The sequence below is a fragment of the Sciurus carolinensis genome, chromosome 7 (assembly GCF_902686445.1).
Source record: "Sciurus carolinensis chromosome 7, mSciCar1.2, whole genome shotgun sequence".
In the NCBI taxonomy this organism is placed as follows: domain Eukaryota; kingdom Metazoa; phylum Chordata; class Mammalia; order Rodentia; family Sciuridae; genus Sciurus; species Sciurus carolinensis.
This window is the reverse complement of record NC_062219.1, coordinates 62,702,163-62,712,631: the sequence shown is the minus strand read 5'-3', so window position 1 is coordinate 62,712,631 and position 10,469 is coordinate 62,702,163. Positions and strand designations below refer to the sequence as shown.

Below are 10,469 nucleotides of genomic sequence, written 5' to 3'. Positions count from 1 at the left end.
TGTGGACACCAAAAATCACTACTTAAAGGAAAATATGTGCTTAAGGTTAACAGGCAATGTAAATAGAATCTCCAAATGAAAATAGAATAAATGAATTATTATAAGATGATCTTTACTGAGTGACTGCTCATGAGGTGATTTCCAGTGTTAGACTCCAGATGTCTGAATTTTGATCTGCCATTTACTGCTGTTTGACTCTGAGCTAGTTGCTTAATCTCTGCACAGGGCAGAGAGAAGTGAAATAGTAAGGGAGACTTCCTCACAGGATCAGAAAGACTACATGAGATGAAGTATCTAAAGGTTCTAGCATAGTTACTTCTTTATAGCTACCATTATTATGTTATTTTTTTAAAGTTAGTCATACAAATTCTCAAAATTCTCATAATTCTAGTAAATAGTATTAATAGTATAGTAACTTTCAGTATAGTATCTTTTCAGATTAAGAAGAGATAAAAATGAATAGCATACTAATTTATTTTGTCATTGAGTTTTAAAATATCCTAATATTTTAGAAGAACTTTTAAGATTGGGTCAAGGCTACAAAATTGGAATATGAGTCTCAATATTCATTATATCTTAAACTTATTGAGAAGTTCAAAGATTGCATTTTCCCCTATCCCCATCTTTTTTAACTTTGTGGAATAAGCTGAACATTTTTCTTTTAATATTTTTATTTGATAGAAAAATGCCTATACATCCTTTTGCAGAGATTTGTTCTTAAGCAGTAAAATATATTCAGTTCAGATAAGTACTTTGAGGCCAGTTTCTCTGTACTGTTATTAGCAAGTACAAAATCCAAAAGCCAGAATAGCCAAGTTACAAGTGTTTGACGCTGTAAAAATAAACCAAGGCCAAAAGAAGGCAAAAAAACATTCTTGTCAAAGTCAATGGGGCTTGTTTTCAGCTGATCTTGCATTAATTTCACAATCAATTTTGCATCCATACACACAGAAATGGAAATGGTGAATTCTAGGAAATATTACTCTGTGAAGGGATGCTGATAGCATCCATCTCCTGACCCCTCCTCAGAGGCCTAGGGCTCTCTATGCAAGATCACTGATAATTATTAGCTCTCATCCACCTCCCAGCATATACCTCTCTTTGTTTTCTTTTTAAATCTCATTCATTAATCAATAACTATAAATTTCCTAAATGCAAGAGACCATGTCCTCAAAAAGTTTGTCATTGATAGATTTGTCTTGTAGTGATCTCAATCAACTCTTTTGCATTGTTGTCAATATCCAATCAAGATGATTTTGGACCCCTCAAATTTAACTGCATTTCGTGCGCCTAACAAGTACCTCTTGGGGAGCACCTTTGTAGTATAAGAATCTGCAGTAGGAGAGAGCATATTTTTCTCATGATTACATTCTCTAAAGGGAAAACTTAAAACATGCCATTTTATTTTCCTATATATAAAACATTGTTTCCAATGGAGTGGATTCAGCAGTCCAAGAGAGCTTTTGTAACTGCCAACAGAGTTCCAGGTTGCTTGGCAATGCACATAAAGAAAAAAAACAAAACAAAACATATGGCTGTCGTTCCAGAGATGCTCAGTTGAGAAAGCAGACCAGAATAAAGCTTTGAATGAGGGGTAAAAAATTTCAGGGCGCCACTGTGTTTTATTTTTTAAGCAAAACCAAAATAAACAAAAAGCAAGCCGTTAATGTATTATTTCCCCTCAGAAGTGGAAATACCAATAATGGGGTTTAAGGTGGTGGTGCCAAGTTCTCTAGAGTTATAAACTAGACTGATGCAAAGCAGATGAAATTTCATCTGTGCTTGCAAATGAAAGCTTTTTAATGGGCAAATGGAACTATTTCTGCCCCATACAAGTGCTGAGACCTCAGGTCAAAAGAAGTTCAAGTCCTTTTTCTCAGCAAGCTGGAAGCAAGCACCTTGATGACCAAGGATTCAGGGGAACTCACTCAAGGGCCAACGGAGAAGTCTTTCTGGAAGCAGAGGAATAAGACTTTTTTAAACCCTAAATTAACTGTCTACTGCTTAAGTTTATTTTTTAAAAACACTTCAATCTAATCTACATAGAACTAAAGCTCTAGCAAATGAAGACTTGTCAATAAAGAGCACCTTCTGTAAGACATCTTGTTGTCATTTCATTTGTAGGCAATAATGAATTTGGCAATGCGTTTGCACTCCTTGTTATAAATTTAGGTATGAAATTCCATCCATCCCTTCTCCTTTGTTTTCTGAGCAGGAAGTTTTTAGATCATAGTTGTTGGAGGTAGAAAGTTAATGCTAAAAGAACTGATAGAATTTGGGAGCATTGGAGAGGATAGGGTTTTGTCATTCTTCTTTTCTTTATTTGTGGTTTTAAGTTATTGGTGTTCATTCCATGCCATTTTTAATGAAATGCAAACCTTCCTTCTTTCTCTCATCATTTTTTGTGACTCATGAGAGGCAGGGGTGACTGCATGAAGGGCTCATGTAAATCCAGGCAGAACCAGAGAGGAAAGTGTGGAAGGTCACCCCTGACCAGTGCATGTGGCACCTGACACCAAAACATTTGGCCAGAAAATGTGAAATGCCACCTGCTGCCAGTATGCTTATCTCCATGTTCTGTGAGATCTAAAACTAGAGAACTAGAATTTAGTTCTGTTTCTTTATAGAGTCAAACAACATCACCACTAGTTTGCCCTTGATCTTTCAAGGTAAAACTCCAAATGGGCAGGAAAAATCCTCAAGGTGGCAGCACCTCCATAGCTTTCAGATCCTCCCTAGTGTGGATTTTTAATTAGAACTAAGAATACAGTAACTACATACAAACAATTGGCCCAGAAATAGACACCTATATGGTGCCACTAACCTGGAGCTATGCAAGATGTATTAAATTATTAATGACCTCTTCCAGTCTCTGACGAAATATTGCTCGTTTGACTTTCATATGAAAATACTCTCTTGCAGGGAAACATTGAAAGTTTATAGATTTAAAGATAAAACAAGAGTAGGGAGTTTGGAAATGGGGTTCTGGTCTGTGACTTTGGCACTAATGTAGTTCATCATGTCTGCCTGTTTCTCATCACTGACTGGCATTTCCAGCCCTTCATACAGAGCCATGTTGTTCTGTTATGACAATTGCTCTGATGTCCATGTCCCTAGGCTTAAGCAAGAAGTTATTATGGGAGCTTTGAGCCAAAGCAATAACAATAAAGAAGTGATTTAAAACCAGGGACAGGAAAGAGAGGGGGTGGCAGCCCTTCAGAAGACCAGTGAGTGGTGAGCAAACTTCCTTCTCAGAAGTCACTTATTGTGTTTAGGGGAAATCATATGACATTCAGTGAAAAGCCCTCTTTAATTTTTGGTCTTAGTGAGTGATTCTATGGAAAATATTTACTCATCGAAAGTGTAGTCATCCACCTCTATGAACAGTCTTTTTTGGTAGTTGAAGACCGTTATTGGAAATGTCAAAATATCCCGTAAACCCTATTAAGGCTTCACCTTTCTGCATACACTAGTGTCAGTCCCCACATCAAAACAAAATATTCAAAAGCTAACTGTCTCCTATACATCACTAAATTAGCCTGTTTGTTTTAAAACTGAACTTACTGAATTAAATGATATGACCTTAAGCAACCATAATTTCAATTTTGAGCAGTATAGAAACAGCAAAGCCAGTTTGAAGGTGTTTATGCTATTATTGTCTATCATTTATTGTTTATCAACATCTCAGTTACCTGCACTAAGAATCTGAGATTTACTATTTATTAGGCACCCACTCAAACAACCTCCAATGAGTATTAACTCCGACGACGGCACTGTGCTGAGTCTTGATCTTTAGCACGGTATTTCCCTTCAGGCTCTATCATAAACCATCATTTCCCTCAGCTTCTCACTTTTATTTTTCCTTTCTAGTCCCATGGACTCTAGAGTAGAGCCTGATCACTTCCTGGGCACAATACTGCAAAAGCTCTCCTCTACATTTTCACATTTGCAGCGGTTCTGCCTTTGCCTCTAGTCTACATGCTCTGCCACCCGCTGCACTGATTCATTTCACCTGTTGAAGAACCTACCATCACTCTATGGTTTATAAAAATCTTTTTCCCTAGGATTAAAACTTCTTGTCTGATCTAATCCGTCCTCCTGGGAATAGCTATTCTCACATCTCTTCACTGTGTCCCATTATCTACCATGTTCTTTTGTCCTCTGGGATTTTGCTCATCTACCAGGCTTCTCCTAACATCCCTTCTCTCTTCATTGCCATCTTACTCACAGCATTTATTATTTCTACTCCACATTACACCTTGTCATATTTTCTAATTTTTTAACATTTGTTGTCTCCCCAACAAGAATGCAGTCTCCTGGAAGACATAATCTGGATCTTTTACTCATTTTTATCCTACTATGGTTGGCATATAATTATTGTTCCCCAAAGGAATACTTTTCAGAAAGACTAAGTGTCATTCTATTCATACAAAGTGAAGATTCAATTTAAGAAAGTCTCTAACATTGTCTTAGAAAATGTTGAATCCTTTCATGCTGTAAAAACCAGCTTTAAGTTCACTAAATACTTCTAGACTGTGTACTATGTGCTGAACAAAGTAGGTGTTCAAGAAGTATTTCATCAAGAAACACCCAGAAATAGGTAAATGGGACTAGAAATAGGTAAATGGGACTTTATCAGACTAAAAAGTTTCTGCAACATGTAAATAAGTGCAATTAATACTGGAACAAGTTCACTCTTAAAAAGGTTAGTTTCCCACAAATATATACATTGTCAATTAAAATAGTAATTGTATGTCAATTTAAAATAAATGTAACAAAATAAAAATAACAAAATAAAACTTTAAAATAGTTCCAAAATCTCCATGAAATTTCCTTTAGAAATTTTTATTTTCAGAATAGTAGGTGCTCAATAAATATTTGCTTCTATTTCCAAAAAAAAAAAAATAAAAAGAAATGTTTACCAAATTGAATGTTTCCCCTATATCAATTTGCCAACCAGTACATAGTTATTGTTCCCCAAAGGAATACTTTTAGAAAGACTAAATGTCATTCTATTCATAAAAAGTGAAGATTCAATTTAAGAGTGTCTTTAACATGTCTTACAAAATGTTGAATCCTCTCATGCTGTAAAAGCTAGCTTTAGAGGATTATATGATTGTTAATGTAACAGAAAAAGCTTATACTTGATTTTCATTTGAAATAGGAAGGTCAGATTACTGAAACATTTCTTGGATTGTTATGACATATTTAATACAGGACAGCCTGAACTCTGAGTCTATCTTAATAAATATTATTTTCTCTAATAACACAGTATTTATAATAGTGAATTGTGATATTTAGAAACATTTTGAAGACTGCGTTTATAAAATGAGTAATTTTGACCACTGAGCATATTTTTTCCGAACTAAAATAAGGAATCATTATTAGCGAGTTGCCCTTTGCCATCATCCTGGTTGACTTTGAAGAGCAAGCAAGCTTTCCTTCATAGGACTTGTTAGTTGTGTATCTTTCCCACAACCAGGTGTTTCCATTACTGATATTGCTTCAGTCTCCTGGGATCTGGGAAAGGGAAGGGGAAGAAGATGATTTGGTTAGCATTTCAAGCGTTACATATAATAAAGCATATTTATTTCTGAAGCCTCCTCCTGAAGAAAAAAAATAGTGTAATTATATGACTTAGGGAGAATGTAGGGGAGTAGGAAACCAGCTTTTGAAAGAGTGTTGTATGATCAATTGTGCTCATTTATATTTTCTACACCTAACATAACTATCTTCAATTATAAATAGCCTTCACATTTACAAAGACCCCATTCTATAGATGAAAGGTTAGCAGGTATCAACTCCCTGTTACTATACAAGAATCTGCAAAGTTGGTTCACTATGAAAGGTAGGAACATCTCTGAGCAGAGAAGGCTGGAACCCTCAGAAAGTTGCCCATGTGGCAACTCTGTGTGATGGGCAACCCCATGTAGTTGGAATTTCAGCCTTTCCTGAAAAGTCATTGGCTACTGACACTCCCAGTCACCACCCCGATTCAGTTCTTCTGCCACCTTGACCAGGTGGTCTGTTTTGCATAACTAATATACTCCATATCCTCTCAGCATCAACAATCAGAAAAAAAAAAACCAGTGTGAGTTTCATATTCTAGCTTGTGAGAGGATTTATATTCTGTTTGGTTGAGTTTTAATAAAGCAACTGTGCTGGATTACAAAGATTGTTCCAGATAGGAAGGGTTCTGCATCCCTCTTCATAGCAGTCAAGGAGATGAGCAGGCTTGTCTCTCTCCCAGAGAACTGAACAGGCCAAACTAAAGCAATAGAAGTAGATATTTGACACAGCAGAGAAAAGGGACCACATGATAATTATACCCTGGCATTATGATGAAAGAAGCAGTCTGTATTATAAGAGATAGGGGTATGTTTACCTCAAAAGTATTTTAACACAAAGTACCTGATAAACTTAAAGCCTTCTGCTTTGTCTTCTACAGCTCTATGAAAGTAGATGGAGAATCTAGATGGCACAATGAAATTGAAATCCAGTATCTTTAGGTGGGAGCAGAAGGATAAAATATAGTCCAGACTTTCTGGTGAAGTAAACAAACAGGAAGGATATGGAAAAACAGAATCCTTGACAGATCAGAGAGGGCATCTGTACTCAGAGATGGGTAATTTAGGAGGAAATCAAAGGAGTTTTGCTCCATTCTGTGAACCAGCAGTTTGCTTTGTTATGAACAGTATTATTTCCTTCATATTAATGCATTTTTCTTCTCTTCCAAACATTTAGCTATAGGAAATATGCAACAAAAAGAGGAATGGAATTCTGGGAGTGACAACTGGCTGATGACAAAGTTTATAAATGTACCTCTTACATGTTCATGAGGTGCATTAGGGCAGTATTTCACTCACAGTGCTTCCTCTTTCCTTTCTTGATATCATAACTCAGAACCTACTTCTTTTCACATTCCTTTTCAGGAGTTCTCTGCTCTATCTTTCACACTTTCAAAATGGTTGCAGATATAAGCTCTAAAGTCTCAGAAAAGAGGTGTGCAGAGGAGAATGGAGAAGAGCCTGTTCATACCTCTGTTACATTGTTTGGGTCTTCAAGCCTACAAGTTTTGCAAAGTCTTTTAGAGCTAGAGAAGCCATGCGTACTGTATAAGTAAAAAGTTTATTAAAGGAAATATTCTTTAACTCTTTAATATCTTCTGTGATGTTCTTGGAAAGTGTGGCAAACTAAAAAGCAGAAAACATACCAGCAAAACAGACTGGTGGAACACCAGAACCAGCCTTCTGCAGAAGTTGCTGCTGGTTCTGAAGTTTGTTGGCTCTTTGCTCAGTGCTGGCTTGCATTGGTGTCTGATGTCTGTCTAAATTAACTGTTTGTTACTGAGAGTCAAAACCCATTTGTATAAGTCAAGAAAGAAGTTGTTTCCCTGATGTCTTGTTGGCATGCAGTCATGTGGGAGCAGCACAGAGTTCCTAGGAAGGTTAGAACATCAATGTCTCTGCTGCTTGCATTTGTCTTTTTGCACTCCAGAAAACTTGGCAGAGAACTAGTTTGGCACTAAGAATTGAGTGAATTAAATAAAACTTCGTGACTCTCTAAGTACTTTTAGTGCCATTTTCTGTCATTGGAGGAAGAAGAGGAAAGAGAAGTTGGATGACTAGGAGAGCATTCTAACTTGAATCATAATGCAGGAATAATGACCAACAATAATCTGCACCTGCACATGCTTTGGCAACTGCACCGATGACTCATGATTCAGGTGCCATGATAGTTCTGAGAGCCACTGAGCACAGAGCCCCAGCTCTGCAAGTGCTCTAAACCCTTGTGCCTCATGAACTGCCCTAGACCCTGGGCCAATAGGTATCTCCTTAGCATGAAATCATCCTTATGGAGAAAAGAAGAAAAGAAGGACGCCAGTAAACTTCAAAACTGACGACTCCATCAGTCCACACTGCCATCACTGCTGCCAGAAATAGCCTTGACTGCCCAGGCCTCCCCAGTCTTCACTGATGCTGACTTAGCTAATGGAGATGCACTGTGGCTACACCACTGCACCCCTTGGAGTCAAAGCTGCCCACTGTACCCAACAGTGCTCTCACACCACAGATCAATGTCTTCACTCACTAAAGCCAGTCTGCAAAGCAAGAAAGAGCTGACTTCTCCACTCACTTATCAGACATCAATTAAAAGGTCACAAGAAGTATGGAAAAGTAAGGAGGCATGACACTTCTAAAGGAATATAGTAAATCTCTAGTAACTGGCCCCAAATAAAGTAAGATACACAAATTACCTGAAATTATTTAAAATAATTATCCTAGGGAAATGCAACAGGATACACGAGAACACAGAATACTTATTAAAATCAGGAAAACAATGTATGAAAAACAAGAATTTTAACAGAGCTAGAAAATTATGAGAGAATTAAACAGAAATCATAGAACAGAAAAATACAGTGAAAGAAATGAAAAATATGAAGGAAAGCTTTAATAGCAGACAGAAGAAATAATCTGTAAAGTTCTTTTGGAATTATCGAGTCAGAAAATATAAAAGAAAAAAACAGTGACAACAATAAAGAAAGACTACTGGATTTATAGGATGCCATTGAATAAAACAGTATATGTATTATGGGGGTCCCACAAAGGGAAGAGAAAGAGAGAAATGGCAGGAAGTTTACATGAAGAAATAATTGCTACAAATTTCACAAATCTTGGGTGAGATGGATAACACAGCTCAAAAGTTCCCAAGTGGGTTCAGAACAGAAATATTCACTAAGACACGTTATAATCACATTGTAAAAAGTCAAAGAAAAAAATTTGAAAACAGAAAGAGAGAAGCAACATATCATATATGAGTGAATGTCCTTTGGACTATCAGCAGTTTTCTCAGTAGAATGTTTCTCAGGTCAGGAGGAAGTAGCATATATTCAAAATGCTGAAAGAAAAAACTGCCAGTCAGGACACTATAGTGAGCAAACTTGTTCTTTAGGAATGAAGAGAGAAAGGAAAAAATTTCCCAGGGAAGCTGAGGGAGTCCATTATGACTAGATCTGACTTATAAGAAATTTCAAATAGAAATTAAAAGGCACTAATAACTAACATAAAAATAAACAAAAGTATAAAATTCACTGGTAAAAATAAATGTCATAAAATTCAGAATACTATAATAGTGGGTAAAGTAACTTTTAACTATAGGTAAGAGGATATAAAGTTATAAATAATTATGCACCCAGCACAGATTACCTAAATATATAAAACAAATATTAACAGATCTAAAGGGAAAAGTAGACATTAACACAATATCAGCAGATTTCTACACTCCACTAATGGATGTATCATCCAGTCAGAAAATCTGCAAGGAAATATTGGCCTTGAACTACATTTTAGATCAAATAAATAAAATAGACATACACAGAGCATTGTATCTGTCAGTAGCAGAACATACAGTCTTTTCAAGCATGCATAGAATATTGTTGAGGATACATATATTAAGCCACGAATAAGACTAAATAAATTTTACAAAACTCAGCTATCGTATTCCTGAGTTCTTATGTGGGCTTGCAGAGGTGTTCCTGACCTGTGGTGGATGAGAGTTGGTCTTTCACTTATTCCATCTCACAATCTCTCAAATGCATCTGTCCATTCTACACCCACCATTCCTTAATTCCTAACTCATGCTTTACTTGGTATCACGTCTTTTTCTTTGTAGAACATTTATTTTTTATTCCAATTTTACAGATTGCAGGGTTCACTACCTCTTCAGTTGAAAGTATAAAAGTAATGGCATTACTTGCTAAGGCTTGGTGGTGCTCACTTGGCTCTCTGGGAATGTGGATTATAGCTGGGTTTTGCTTTAAGACCAGTGTTAGGCATGAAGAAGTGCTACTAGTTGGGGGGCAGTCAAATCTGATTGACACCTGTTTTATGTAAGTAAAGAATGCCTCTTATTTGTGAGATTTCCATATTATTGAAATAATAAAAGTAACTTCCAGGTGAAAATGGCTTGTAGAACTTACATACAACTTTCTGTCACTCAAAAAGCATTACTAAAGCAATAGCAAAAGGACTATTTTGAGAATTCACCAACAAAACCTAAGAAAATAGAAGAGGATAAAAAAACAAACGTTGGGCTGGGGATATAGTTCAGTTGGTAGGGTGTTTGCCTCGTAAGCACAAGGCCCTGGGTTCAATCCCCAGTACCACAAAAAAAAAAAAAAAAAAAAAAAAAAAGTTAAAAAATGGAAAGCAGATGGACACTTAGTAGAATCCTGAGAAAAACCAGCAGTAGAAGAAGCTGAGGATCAGCCCAAGGTATCCAAGTGGCAGCATAGGAGTGTTAGGTGTAGCTATCAGGAGAAATGGTAGAACTTCAGTTGAAGAAGTAGGTAAGTTCTCAGACTTCTCCCCTTCTCCAAAGAGCCTGAATTACAGCCCTTTTTCATATAAGCAGAAGAGTGGAGGTTAATTCTAAAGAGAGAGTAAAGGCAACAAGTTGGATTTGTGGCA

General features: G+C 36.5%; 1 non-coding gene across 1 annotated transcript; it reads left to right on the top strand.

Annotated features, from left to right (window-relative positions):
- The first annotated feature begins 10,094 nt into the window (after positions 1–10,094).
- Positions 10,095–10,168, top strand: Trnat-cgu (transfer RNA threonine (anticodon CGU)). The gene has a single exon. It is a non-coding gene; the product is annotated as a tRNA-Thr (tRNA).
- The last annotated feature ends 301 nt before the right edge of the window (positions 10,169–10,469 follow it).